Genomic DNA, 14,117 nt, shown 5'->3' with positions numbered 1-14,117 from the left:
ATGTGCATGAAAATATCTGCTACCTTTCCCCTTCCTTTTGCCGTATAAAACTCCTGTCCCGGAAGCTGCTTGTAGTCGGCTTTGACGTAGGTTTCGTCGTCCATTACCACGCAGTCAAACTTCGTCAGCATCGTCATGTACAGCCTCCGGGATCGCGCTTTGGCCGTGGTATTTTGTTTATCATCGCGATTTGGAGTCACTACCTTCTTGTAAGTCGATAGTCCGGCTCGTTGTTTGGCTCGATGCACGGTTGTAGACGATACACTCAGCTTATTTGCGGCATCTTGGAGAGAGAGGTTAAGTTTATACGTCAAGTTTATATTGACCAAATTTTGACCGTATCACCCTTTATGAAATATATACGCAAGATGACAGATATGTAGATATCACGGTTTAAAAGTTCGTTTGCTAACGTAGCTTCATGGAAAATGTGGGTTAGTTGGAGAATAATAATTTTCAAAATCTACCAAAAATATTAAAATTTCTATAATAATTTTCGGGAAATTTTATTTCAATAGAAAATTTTCGGAAAATTTTTATTTCTATAGAAAATTTACCGAAAATTTTATTTCTATAGAAAATTTTATTCCTATAGAAAAGTTTCGGAAAATTTTATTTCTATAGAAAAATTTCGGAGAATTTCATTTCAATAGAAAATTTTCGGAAATTTTATTTCTAAAGAAAGTTTTCAGAAAAAATTTTATTTCTAATGAAAATTTTCACAAAAATTTTATTTCTATAGAAAACTTCCGGAAAAAATGTATTTCTATAAACAAATTTTATGGACATTTTCGGAAAATTATACTTGTATATAAAATTTTTTAAAAAAATTATTTCTATAGAAAATTTCTAAAAAATGTATTCCTATAGAAATTTTTCTGAAAATTTTATTTCTATAAAAAATTTTCTGAAAATTTTTATTTCTATAGAAAATTTTTGGAAAAATGTTATATCTCTAAAAAAAAATTCCTGAAAATTTTATTTCTATAGAACATTTTCTGAAAAGTATATTTCTATAGAACTTTTTCTGAAAATTTTATTTCAATAGAAAATTTTTGAAAAATTTTATTTCTTAAAATTTTCTGAAAATTTTATTTCTATAGAAAATTTTATTTCTATAGAAAATTTTATTTCTATTGAATTTTTCTGAAAATTTTATTTCTATTGAAAATTATTGCAAAATTTTATTCCTATAGATTTTTTTTTCAAAATTGTATTTCTATAAACAATTTCCGGAAAATTTTATTTCTATAAACATTTTTCGGAAAATTTTTATTTCTATAAAAAATTTTTTAAAAAATGTTATTTCTATAAAATAAAAAAATCCTGAAAATTTTATTTCTATAGAACTTTTTCTGAAAAGTTTATTTCTATAGAACCTTTTCTAAACATTTTATTTCAATAGAAAATTTTTGAAAATTTTATTTCTATAAAATTGTCTGAAAATTTTATTTCTATAGAAAATTTTATTTCTTTACAAAAATTTTATTTCTATAGAATTTTTCTGAAAATTTTATTTCCATTGAAAATTATTGCAAATTTTTATTTCTATAAATTTTTTTTCAAAAACTTCTATAAACAATTTCCGGAAAATTTTATTTCTATAAAAAATTATCGGAAAATTTTTATTTCTATAAAAAAAAATTTGGAAAAATATTATTTCTATAAAAAAAATTCCTGAAAATTTTATTTCTATAGAACTTTATCTGAAAATTTTATTTCTATAGAAAATTTTATTTCTATTGAATTTTTTTTTATTTCTATTGAAAATTATTGCAAAATTTTATTCCTATAGATTTTTTTTCAAAATTGTATTTCTATAAACAATTTCCGGAAAATTTTATTTCTATAAACATTTTTCGGAAAATTTTTATTTCTATAAAAAATTTTTTAAAAAATGTTATTTCTATAAAATAAAAAAATCCTGAAAATTTTATAGAACTTTTTCTGAAAAGTTTATTTCTATAGAACCTTTTCTAAACATTTTATTTCAATAGAAAATTTTTGAAAATTTTATTTCTATAAAATTGTCTGAAAATTTTATTTCTATAGAAAATTTTATTTCTTTACAAAAATTCTATTTCTATAGAATTTTTCTGAAAATTTTATTTCCATTGAAAATTATTGCAAATTTTTATTTCTATAAATTTTTTTTCAAAAAATTCTATAAACAATTTCCGGAAAATTTTATTTCTATAAAAAATTATCGGAAAATTTTTATTTCTATAAAAAAAATTTGGAAAAATATTATTTCTATAAAAAAAATTCGTGAAAATTTTATTTCTATAGAACTTTATTAGAAAATTTTATTTCAATAGAAAATTTTTGAAAAATTTTATTTCTATAAAATTTTCTGAAAATTTTATTTCTTTACAAAAATTTTATTTCTGTAGAATTCTTCTGAAAATTTTATTTGTATTAAAAATTATTGGAACATTTTATTCCTATAGAATTTTTCAAAATGGTATTTCTATAAACAATTTCCGGAAAATTTTATTTCTATACAAATTTTTCGGAAAATTTTATTTCTATAAAAATTTTTGTCGACATTTGATTCTAAAAATTTCTGATTTCCAAAAATTTTATTTCTATAGAACATTTTCTGAACAGTTTATTTCTATAAAATTTTCTGAAAATTTTATTTCTATAAACAATTTTCGACAAAATTTTATTTCTATAAAATTTTCTGAAAATTTTATTGCTATAGAAAATTTTTCTGAAAAGTTTATTTCTGTAGAAAATTATTTGAAAATTTTATTTCTATAAACAATTTTCGGAAAATTTTATAAAAAAATTTCGGAAAATTGTGTTTCTATAGAAAATGTTACCAAAATTTTACTCCTATAAAACTTTTTCTCAAAATTTTTATGTCCATAAAAAATTTTCTCAAAAATTTATTTTTATGAAAAAAAATTCGGAAAAATTTATTTCTATACAAAAATTTTTAAAAATTGTATTTGCATGAAAAATTTTTCTTAAAATTATAGACATTTTTCTAAAATTGTTATTTTGTCAACTTTTTTTTCTATTTTCTGAAAATTTTATAGCTATAGAAAATTTTCTGAAAATTTAGTTTCTATAGAAAATTTTCGCAAAATTTTATTTCTATAGGAAGTTTTCGCAAAATTTATTATGTAAATTTTGTTACAACCCCATTTTTATATTTGGTCAAAATGTCACGACTATCGAAAATTTTGTCAACATTTTATATCCATAGAAATTTTTTCTATAGAGTATTATGTCAGTCTCATTCTAAGGACAATTTTATGTCGCCAGAATATTTCGTCAGCTTTAGAAAATTGTCTACCAATCCCCATATCTTTACTTCCATCTAATCATATCCTAGCTTTCGTTATTTCGAAGGTTTTATTATTTGATTATAAAATTGTCAATTTAAATCAATTATTCTTGAATGGTGTATGTTGTGTGGTCTGTGGTTTCAATTCAATATACTTGGAGTATATTGAGCAACTCAATTCCGAAAACTACAAACAAATGGCAATAATATCTATAGAATTTCCTCACAAAATGGAAGAGGATAACTTAAGGACTTAATTTTATTTTTTTTTTGCACTTTGTGGAAGCGTTAACGAATTGGATAAAACCACAAGAGAATTTAAAGGAATTAAATAGGATTAAAGAATTATAAATCTTAAAAAAATTTTTATGAAATAAATATAAGATATTTTGAAATCTGGTCGGCAGGAATTCTTTATCAGTAAAATATCGCTTATTTTCGCTCAATTGCGATACCTAAGGCTACTCTATATTAAAAAAGAGATTATTATTCGCTTTATTTATATTCATTTAATTTAATTTTCATTTTCATTCTCTTTCAGGAATAATTCATCATTGGCACGACTTATTCAGTTTTAAGCCAAATTTTATTTTGGTAAGTAAACCAAATTTATTATAGGGTTATTAAAATTACTAAAATTATACATAAACTTGCCCCACCTTGGCACGCGTTGGATGCCTCTAAACATAACATTTTCAGAGAATGGAATGATTAAAAAACACAAAGTTTGGTTCCGTTTAAGTGGGTAATGTATTTATCGAATTATTTATTGGACCACCCTTGTATCTAAGCAATGGGTTCTATAGGCGATTCGTTTGATTGTAGATATATATGGGTCACTTTAGTTTAAATCAACTTTACCTACTAAGCTAAACTATAGACATCAGCAACAAAAGTTTCGTACTACTAATGAACATAGTCTTAATGGAATGTGTACATTACACAGAAAAATAGCAACAATATGGTTTTCAGTTGAAACTGTAATTAACTTTAAAAAACTTTTCAATTACAAAGAAAATCTTGTCAAAAAAAATTCTCAAAAGTTTACTTCCATAGCAAATTTTGTCAAAATTTTATTTCTATAGAAAATTTTGTAAAAATTTTAGTTCTATAGAAAATTTTGTCAAAATTTTATTTCTAAAGAATATTTCGTCAAAATTTTATTTCTATAGAAAATTTTGTCAAAATTTTATTTCTATAGAAAATTTTCTCAAAATTTTATTTCCATAGAAAATTTTGTCAAAATTTTATTTCCATGGAAAATCTTGTCAAAATTTTATTTCTATATAAAATTTTGTCAAAATTTTATTTCTAAAGAATATTTCGTCAAAATTTTATTTCTATAGAAAATTTTGTCAAAATTTTATTTCTATAGAAAATTTTCTCAAAATTTTATTTCCATAGAAAATTTTGTCAAAATTTTATTTCCATGGAAAATCTTGTCAAAATTTTATTTCCGTAGAAAATTTTAACAAAATTTTATTTCTATTGAAAAATCTTGTTAAAATTTTATTTCTATAGATAATTTTCTTAAAATTTGATGTCTATAGAAAAATTTCTCAAAATTGTATATCTATACAAAATTTTGTAAAAATTTTATTTCTGTTTAGTTTTCTTAGTTGACCTTTGGAATTCTATAATTATTGGGATTTTTCGTTTGGCTTGAGGTCATAATAAATGAAAAATTCTGTTGTAATTGTTTTTCATTGTTTTATTATTGAAATATTGCTATTTCGGATGTTTCGATACACCTTCGGTAATCATCTTCAACGAGATATTATATTTTACAATGTTATAGACTTTCTCCTTGCAAAGCTCATGTCTAAGTTAACTTTATTTCTATAGAAAATTTTGTCAACATTTTATTTTTATAGAAAATTTTGTTAAAATTATATTTCTATGAAAATTTATCTCTAAATTTTATTTCCATAGAAATTCTTCTCAATTTTCTCAACAATTTTCTTAAAATTTGATGTCTATAGAAAATTTTGTCAAAATTTTATTTCTATAGAAAATTTTGTCAAAATTTAATGAAATTTTTCTCAAAATATTATTTCTATAGAAATTTTTCTCCAAATTTTATTTCTATATAAAATTTTGTCAAAATTTTATATCTATAGAAAATTTCGTCAAAATTTTATTTCTATAGAAAATTTTCTGAAAATGGTATTTCTATGGAAAATTTTGTCAAAAGTTATTTCTATAGAAAATTTTGTCAAAATTTTATTTCCGTGGAAAATCTTGTCACAATTTTATTTCCATAGAAAATTTTGTCAAAATTTTATTTATATAGAAAATCTTTCTAAAATTTTATTTCTATAGAAAATTTTGTCAAAATTTTATTTCTATAGAAAATTGTGTCAAAATTTTTACTTATATAGAAAATCTTTTTAAAATTTTATTTCTATAGAAAATTTTGTCAAAATTTTATTTCTATAGAAAATTTTTCAAAATGTTATTTCTGTAGAAAATTTTGTCAAAATTGTATTTCTAAGAAAATCGTGTTAAAATTTTATTTCTATAGAAAATTTTGTCAAAATTTTAGTTCCATCGAAAATTTTGTTAAAATTTTATATCTATAGAAAATTTTGTCAACATTTTATTTCCATAGAAAATTTTGTCAAAATTTTATTTCTATAGAAAATTTTGTAAAAATTTCACCTCTGGAGAAAATAGTATTTTTGTAGAAAATTTTGTCACAATTTTATTTCAATAGAAAATTCGGTCAAAATTTTATTTCTATAGAAAATTTTATCAAATATTTATTTCTGTAGAAAATTTTATCAAAATTTTTATAGAAAATTTTCTTAAAATTTTATTTCCATAGATAATTTTGTCAACATTTTATTTCCATGGCAAGTCTTGTCAAAATTTAATTTGTATAGAAAATCTTGTTAAAATTTTATTTCTATAGACAATTTTGTCAAAATTTTATTTCCATCGAAAATTTTGTCAAAATTTTATTTCCATGGAAAATTTTGTCAAAATTTTCTAGAAAATTTTGTTACAATTTTATTTCCATAGATAATTTTGTCAACAAGACTTGCCATTCTTGTCAAAATTTAATTTGTATAGAAAATCTTGTTAAAATTTTATTTGTATAGAAATTTTTGTCAAAATTTTATTTCCATCGAAAATTTTGTCAAAATTTTATTTCTATAGAAATTTTTGTCAAAATTTAATTTCTATAGAAAATTTTGTAAAAATTTCATTTCTAGAGAAAGTAGTATTTCTTTAGAAAATTTTGTCAAAAATTTGTTTCTATAGAAAATTTTGTCAAAAATTTGCTTCTATAGAAAATTTTGTTTCTATAGAAAATTTTGTCAAAATTTTATTTCTCTAGAAAATTTTCTCAAAACTTTAATTCTATAGAAGGTTAGGTTAGGTTAGGTTATGTGGCAGCCCGATGTATCAAGCTCACTTAGACTATTCAGTCCATTGTGATACCACAGTGGTGAACTTCTCTCTTATCACTGAGTGCTGCCCGATTCCATGTTAAGCTCAATGACAAGGGACCTCCTTTTTATAGCCGAGTCCGAACGGCGTTCCACATTCCAGTGAAACCACTTAGAGAAGCTTTGAAACCCTCAGAAATGTCACCAGCATTACTGAGGTGGGATAATCCACCGCTGAAAAACTTTTTGGTGTTCGGTCGTAGCAGGAATCGAACCCACGACCTTGTGTATGCAAGGCGGGCATGCTAACCATTGCACCACGGTGGCTCCCAATTCTATAGAACATTTTCTCAAAATATTATTTCTATACAAATTTTTCTCGAAATTTTATTTCTATTTTTAATTTTGTCAAAATTTTATTTCAATAGAAAATTCTGTCAAAATTTTATATTTATAGAAAATTCTGTCAAAATTTTATATCTATAGAAAATTTTGTCACAATTTTATTTCTATAGAAAATTTTGACAAAATTTATTTCTATAGAAAATTTTGTCAAAATTTTATTTCTATAGATAATTTTCTCAAAATCGTAGGTGTATAGAAAATGTCAAAATTGTATTTCTATGGAAAATTTCCTCAATTTGTTTTATAGAAAATTTTGTCAAAATTATATTTGTATAGATTTTTTTATTCCCATAAAATTTAAATTAAAATTAAATTTTAATTTGATCAATTGTTGTAATTTCGTGACACGAAATTAAAAAAATATTGTTTTCTGTGTACCCATTAAAAAAAATGTCGTAGCCAAGAGTAAATTTTTACTCGAAAAAAACTCGACTTGAGAAAATGTGTTTTATAAGTAACTTTAGGCTTTTATACAGTCATCTTCAGCCTTAACAATGTATTCTAGCTGCTAGTCAACAAAAAGATGAACAATAGTCACCGTTTTTTAGACTTCTTCCAAGAACCTTTTTAAACAAAAAAATCTTACTTTAACCCACATGTCAATGACATGAGAGGACCTCTTATTTTATGGGTTACAATGCATCCAAAGATGTGAAAAAAATGCACAAACAAAACAAAAGAACCAGAATCTAGACTGAACTATGGCAAGTCAGAAGTTGGAAAAAAAATTGTTCCCCACTATATAAAAGTTATGACCCTAGCTGGTAGGACAAACAAAAAACTTAAATAAAGCAAATACCAACAAATGAAAGATGAGAGCCAAGGGGAAAGGAAGACGACAGTAGGAAAACAATTTCAATTGACGCTATTAAGAGGCATACAAAAAAAAGAAAAGTTGCAGAAAACTCCTATAGATGAAAAGGGCGGAAAATAAAAATGCACTGCCTAGTTTCATTAAAAACAAAAAGGGCTGACAACGAAGACTTGTGAAATTATTAAACTTCTGAACTCACAATTGTATAATTAATTATGTGGCAATAAAAGTTTTAGTTTCATATATTTTCTTTTTTGTGTTTGCAAAGCACAATTATTTTAGCATTTTGTAGTAATGGTAGATTTTATGTAACTATTAAATAAAATAAATAAAGAGACACTTAACCCTTTCACTACCAAAAACCATCTCAGAAGACATGCCGCGACATGAGTCAATTGTACATTACAGGATGGCTGATATTTATAGCTAATAACTTTAGGTTGCTATCATTTTCAAATCGCATGTCTGACAGCTAAGAGATTTACACCAGTGACAGTCTATTTTATTGTTTAGAAGCTTAGAAATGCTCAAGACCTTCACAATGACCCTAGTGGGCATCGTTGTAACAATTTGTTAAATTAAATTATTTTCTAATGAAGACTTTTGTGATTATGAAAGCTGAGCTCAAGCCCTGTCCAACGTCTCTCGTCTCTATACCGCACGAGGCTTAGTTTTTACACAGTAACCCAGCAAAAAAAAGCGTCGCCAAAAAAGTAGTGAAAATTTTCTTTTTGGATCCGGAAGTGGTACAAAATTGACGCAGAAGTGATGAATTTAACGTGGGATTGTCATAGGACGGAAGTCCTCCATTTCAACAGCCGTTGCACTGAATTTGTATCACTTCTTTAGGTGTGATCCGAATTCAATGTGTGGGATGTAAATTTAAAAATTCTGTGATATTTTGTCAAATAAATAATTTTTAATGGATATATTTTCAAAAATTCACAATTTTTTCAGATTGGATTTAGCATTTTTTCGACCAAATTTAAATGATTTATACCATCTTCTGAATACTTACTCTGTTTTTAACCTATTTGAAACAACAAAAGTTAAAAATTCCCATTAAAAGTATGAAAAAGCCAAGTTATAAAAAATTGCATTAAAAGAACTTCCTGGGTAGTTAAAATAAAGAACATCATTTGCAGTGCATCTTCTGGAAGTGCTTTTAAAGTTGTGCGTTTGGAAGACCTTCCAATTCTTTTTTTGCTAGGAAGACAAATAGTAAAAAATCGAATTTCAAAATTCACATTTATGGTACCGGTTTGTGTATACGGTTGCCACTCGAGCCACAAATAATCTACGAAAATTTGAAGAAAAGTTTACCAAGAAACTACCAAACAAAACAATCCTACTTTGTCAAAATTTTATTTCTATAGGAAATTTTTTCAAAATTTTATTTCTATAGAAAATTTTTTCAAAATTTTATTTCTATAGAAAATTTTTTCAAAATTTAATTTCTATAGAAAATTTTGCCAAAATGTTATTTCTATACAAAAATTTTAGCAACATTTTATTTCTATAAACAATTTTTTCAAAAAAATGTATTTCCATAGAAAATTTTTTAAAAATTTTATTTCGTAGAAAATTTTGCCAAAATCTTATTTTTTAAAAACTTTGTCAAAATTTTATTCTAAAAAAAGTTTTGTCAACATTTGATTTCTACAGAAAATTTTGTCAAAATTTGATTTCTATAGAAAATTTTGTCAAAATTTTATTAGTATAGAAAATTTTGTCAAAATTTGATTTCTATAAAAAATTTTGTCAACATTTTATTTCTATAGAAAATTTTGTTTTACTTCTATAATTTTTTTTTTTTTACTTTTTTTAGAAAATTTTGTCAAAATTTTATTTCTTACAAAATTTAAAGTCTATAGATAATTTTCGAAAATTTTTTTTATTTATATTATTCAATTTATAAAATTTGTCAAAGTTTGATTTCTATAGAAAATTTTGCCAAAATTTGATTTCTATAGAAAATTTTGTCAAAAATTTATTTCTATAGAAAATTTTGTCAAAATTTTATTTCTATAGAAAATTTTGTCAAAATTTTATTTCTATAGAAAATATTGTCAAAATCTTATTTCTATAGAAAATTTTGCCAAAATTTTATTTAAAAAAAATGTTTGGCAAAATTTTATTTCTAAAAAACAAAATTGTCAAAATTTGATTTCTATAGAAAATTTTGTCAACATTTTATTTCTTTAGAAAATTTTGTCAAAATTGTACTTCTATAAAGTTTTTTTTAAAATATTTTTCTTAGAAAATTTGATAAAGATTTTATTTCTTAATTTTTTTTTTCAAAATTTTATTTCTTAGAAAATTTGATTTCGATCTATTAAATAGGTATTATTTTTAACGAATTACATTTGATTTTGTAAGGTCATCTAAGGATTAAGGCTAGAGTTATTTCCAACAGGTACTTTATTACATCAAATTGACACAAAATATTGAAAAGAAATCCAACAAGTGTAATTGAATTGAAAATAAGTTGAATTAGGAAATTTGAAATGTGTATTGCTGATCATTTTAGTACATATGTATTCTACACAAGAAATTCATTTAAAATATGTATTATCTATAATTATCCATTAATGATAGTACGTGATACTAAACAGCAAATGAAAGAAATTTTTTCAACATTTTATTTCTATAGAAAATATTGTCAACATTTTATTTCTATAGAAAATTTTGTCAAAATTATATTTCTATATAAAACTTTGTCAAAATTGGATTTCTATAAAAAATTTTGCGAAAATTTGATTTCTATAGAAAATTTTGTGAAAATTTGAAAATTTTGTGAAAATTTTATTTCTATAGAAAATATGTTCACATTTTATTTCTGTAGAAAATATTGTCAAAATATTATTTCTTAGAAAATTTTGGCACAATTTTATTTCTTAGAAAATTTTGTCAAAATTTTATTTCTATAGAAAATATTGTCAAAATTTTATTTCTATAGAAAATATTGTCAACATTTTATTTCTTAGAAAATTTTGTCAAAATTTTATTTCTATAGAAATGTTTGTCAAAATTTTATTTCTATAGAATATTTTGTCAAAATTTTATTCTTATAGAAAATTTTGTCAAAATTTTATTCGTATAGAAAATCTTGTCAAAATTTTATTTCTATAGAAAACATCGTCAAAATTTAATTTCTATAGAAAATATTATCAACATTTTATTTCTTAGAAAATTTTGTCAGCAATTTATTACTATAAAAAATTTTGTCAAAATTTGATTTCTATAGAATATTTTGTCAAAACTTTATTCGTATAGAGAATTTTGTCAAAATTTTATTGGTATAGAAAATGTTGTCAAAATTTTATTTCTATAGAAAATATTGTCAAAATTTTATTTCTATAGAAAATTTTGTCAAAATTTTATTTCTATAGAAAATATTGTCAAAATTTTATTTCTATAGAAAATTTTGTCAAAATTTTATTTCTATAAAAAATTTTGTCAAAATTTGATTTCTATAGAAAATTTGTCAAAATTTGATTTCTTAAGAAATTTTTTTCAAAATTTTATTTCTATAGAAAATATTGTCAAAATGTTATTTCTATTTATGAATAACCTTAGGTTAGAGAGGAATATTTTATAAAATCTACCAAAATATTAAAAATTCTTCCAATCTACCAAACAGTAACAAATCTACCATTTTTCGTAGAATGTTACCAACTATGGCAAATTTAAAACTCGAATTTAGCTTCACACACATTATTTTTGATTGTTATTTGATTTTAAAATATACCAATTTTAAACGTATAAATGTAACATTTCAGATCGATAACCTCCACCGAATAGCTTTCGTCCTCATAATAAGATTTTATGCTACCAACAACAAAATATTTTTCTTATTTTAATTAACAGTCAAAGTAAATGCAATTTAATTATTATTCCTCAGATTGTCCCCAACCTGCAAGGAAACTATGGCAAAAGTTTTTTTAGAGTTTTGTGCCGGCATCAAAGTTAGTGCCAAGAATAATTTCCTCAGCAGTAGTAGTCCTTGCGTTAAATATAGAACTGTCACAATCTATTATACTTCAATGAATGACCGGCTAGCTGACTGCCTATTGCTCTAGGAGGGCATCATAACTGCTAACTGAAAAAAAAGAGAAAACAGCAACAAACAGTATGAGACGGGAGAGAAAGAGAGAGCGAGAGTAGTAGTAAACTTGACTGACTGTCATGTCGGAGAATATCTCACAATAAATTTACCATAGCCAAAGGCTGAATTCTTTTGTAAGAAATTGGAACAATTTACAAAGAACTTGAAAGGCTGTAAAAACGACAAAGCAACATTTAAAATGGCTGTGGCAAAAAAAAAAAAAACGCTGGAAAACGGAATGAAATGAATTGAATGAGAAGAAAAAACTAAAAATATATATAAAGTCATACTTGAAGTAATTTTTAGTTAAATATTTCAAATTGCCCGAATAAAGACAAAAGGGGGCCAATTTGAGAGTAAACAACAAACAACATAAGCTAGACCAACCAATCCAGTTTACCGGGCAATAAGTGTGTATGGATGTAGTCCTATTGCCCATTTAGTACTGTAGGCTAGAGATGTGTAGGTGGCAAAAAAATTTTCGTGAGTCACAAAACAAAGCCTCAAGGGGAATATATTTACACTCACCAAATTCTGGGGCCACGGTCGTGACGATTTGCTCCATTGCTATAGTTTGGTATTGTGATATCTTCGACTAAGGATCATGAAATTACTACAGATACAAATTATATTCATAGTTATTCTCCAGTTTAACAGCAGATCGAAATCACAGAATTTAAACTCCAAGCCAGAACCCCAGTGTTTGTATTACAAACCAAAACCTTAGCGTTTGAAATACATGACTCACTCTTTGAAATTCAGAAATTTGGTAGAATTCTATAAAAATAAAATTTTGGCAAAATTTTCTATAGAAATAAAATTTTGACAATATTGTCTATAGAAATAAAATTTTGACAAAATTTTCTATAGAAATAAAATTTTGACAAAATTTTCTATAGAAATAAAATTTTGACAAAATTTTCTATAGATATAAAATGTTGACAAAATTTTCTATAGAAATAAAGTTTTGACAAAATTTTCTCTAAAAATAAAATATTTACAAAATTGTCCATAGAAAAAGTTTTCACAAAATTCTTTATAGAAATAAAATTTTGACAAAATTTTCTATAGAAATAAAATTTTGACAAAATTTTCTTAAGAAATAAAATTTTGACAAAATTTTCGTTAGAAATACAATTTTGACAAAATTTTCTACAGAAATAAAATTTTGAGAAAATTTTCTATAGAAACAGAATTTGACAAAATTTTCATAGAAATAAAATTTTGACAAAATTTTCTATAGAAAGACAATTTTGGAAAAATTTTCTATAGAAATAAAATTTTGTTTGTTATTATTGGCTTCTCTTCAATCGCTATTGTTGTTTTTTTGATCTCAGTTTAAAGCCATGCATTGACTAAACTACAAGTGTAGCTTAACCAACAGAGGAAAAGTATGCTTGTCAAATTTATTTGGGCAAAGCCCTATAGACTGCAAGATGGTTGGATGTACAGCTGTTTCGGAATGTGGTAATTCCGAAACAGCTGTACATCCAACCATCTTGCAGTCTATAGGGCTTTGCCATGTATTGACTAAACTGCCAATGTAGCTTGTACACTGTACATCCAACCATCTTGCAGTCTATAGGGCTTTGCCCAAATAAATTTGACAAGCATACTTTTCCTCTGTTGGTTAAGCTACACTTGTAGTTTAGTCAATGCATGGCTTTAAGCTGAGATCAAAAAAACAACAAATAAAATTTTGGCAAAATTTTCTATAGAAATAAAATTTTGGCAAAATTTTCTATAGATATAAAATTTTGATAAAATTTTCTATAGAAATACAATGTTGACAAAATTTTCTATAGAAATAAAATTTTGACAAAATTTTCTATAGAAACAAAATTTTGACAAAATTTTCTATAGAAATAAAATTTTGACAAAATTTTCTATAGAAATAAAATTTTGACAAAATTTTCTATAGAAATAAAATATTGACAAAATTTTCTATAGAAATAAAATTTTGACAAAATTTTCTATAGAAATAAAACTTTGAGAAAATTTTCTACAGAAATAAAATTTTGACACAATTTTCTATAGAAATAAAATTTTGACAAAAAATCTTTATAGAAATAAAATTTTTCTATAGAAATAAAATTA

At 23.6% G+C, this 14,117-nt stretch overlaps 1 protein-coding gene across 3 annotated transcripts in view; it reads left to right on the top strand.

Moving 5' to 3' along the window:
- haf (leucine-rich repeat and fibronectin type-III domain-containing protein hattifattener) overlaps positions 1-14,117 on the top strand; it is a 481,095-nt gene that overhangs the window by 367,042 nt on the left and 99,936 nt on the right. For all 3 annotated transcript variants that reach the window (XR_012719793.1, XM_075297480.1, XM_075297482.1), the window contains exon 5: positions 3,840-3,892. The gene's annotated coding sequence lies outside the window, so the exon portion shown is untranslated. The remainder of the gene's footprint in view (positions 1-3,839; positions 3,893-14,117) is intronic.

This window comes from Haematobia irritans, chromosome 2 (genome assembly GCF_050003625.1).
Source record: "Haematobia irritans isolate KBUSLIRL chromosome 2, ASM5000362v1, whole genome shotgun sequence".
In the NCBI taxonomy this organism is placed as follows: Eukaryota; Metazoa; Arthropoda; class Insecta; order Diptera; family Muscidae; genus Haematobia; species Haematobia irritans.
Note: the sequence above shows the minus strand (reverse complement) of the source record. Positions and strands in the feature narration are given on the sequence as shown.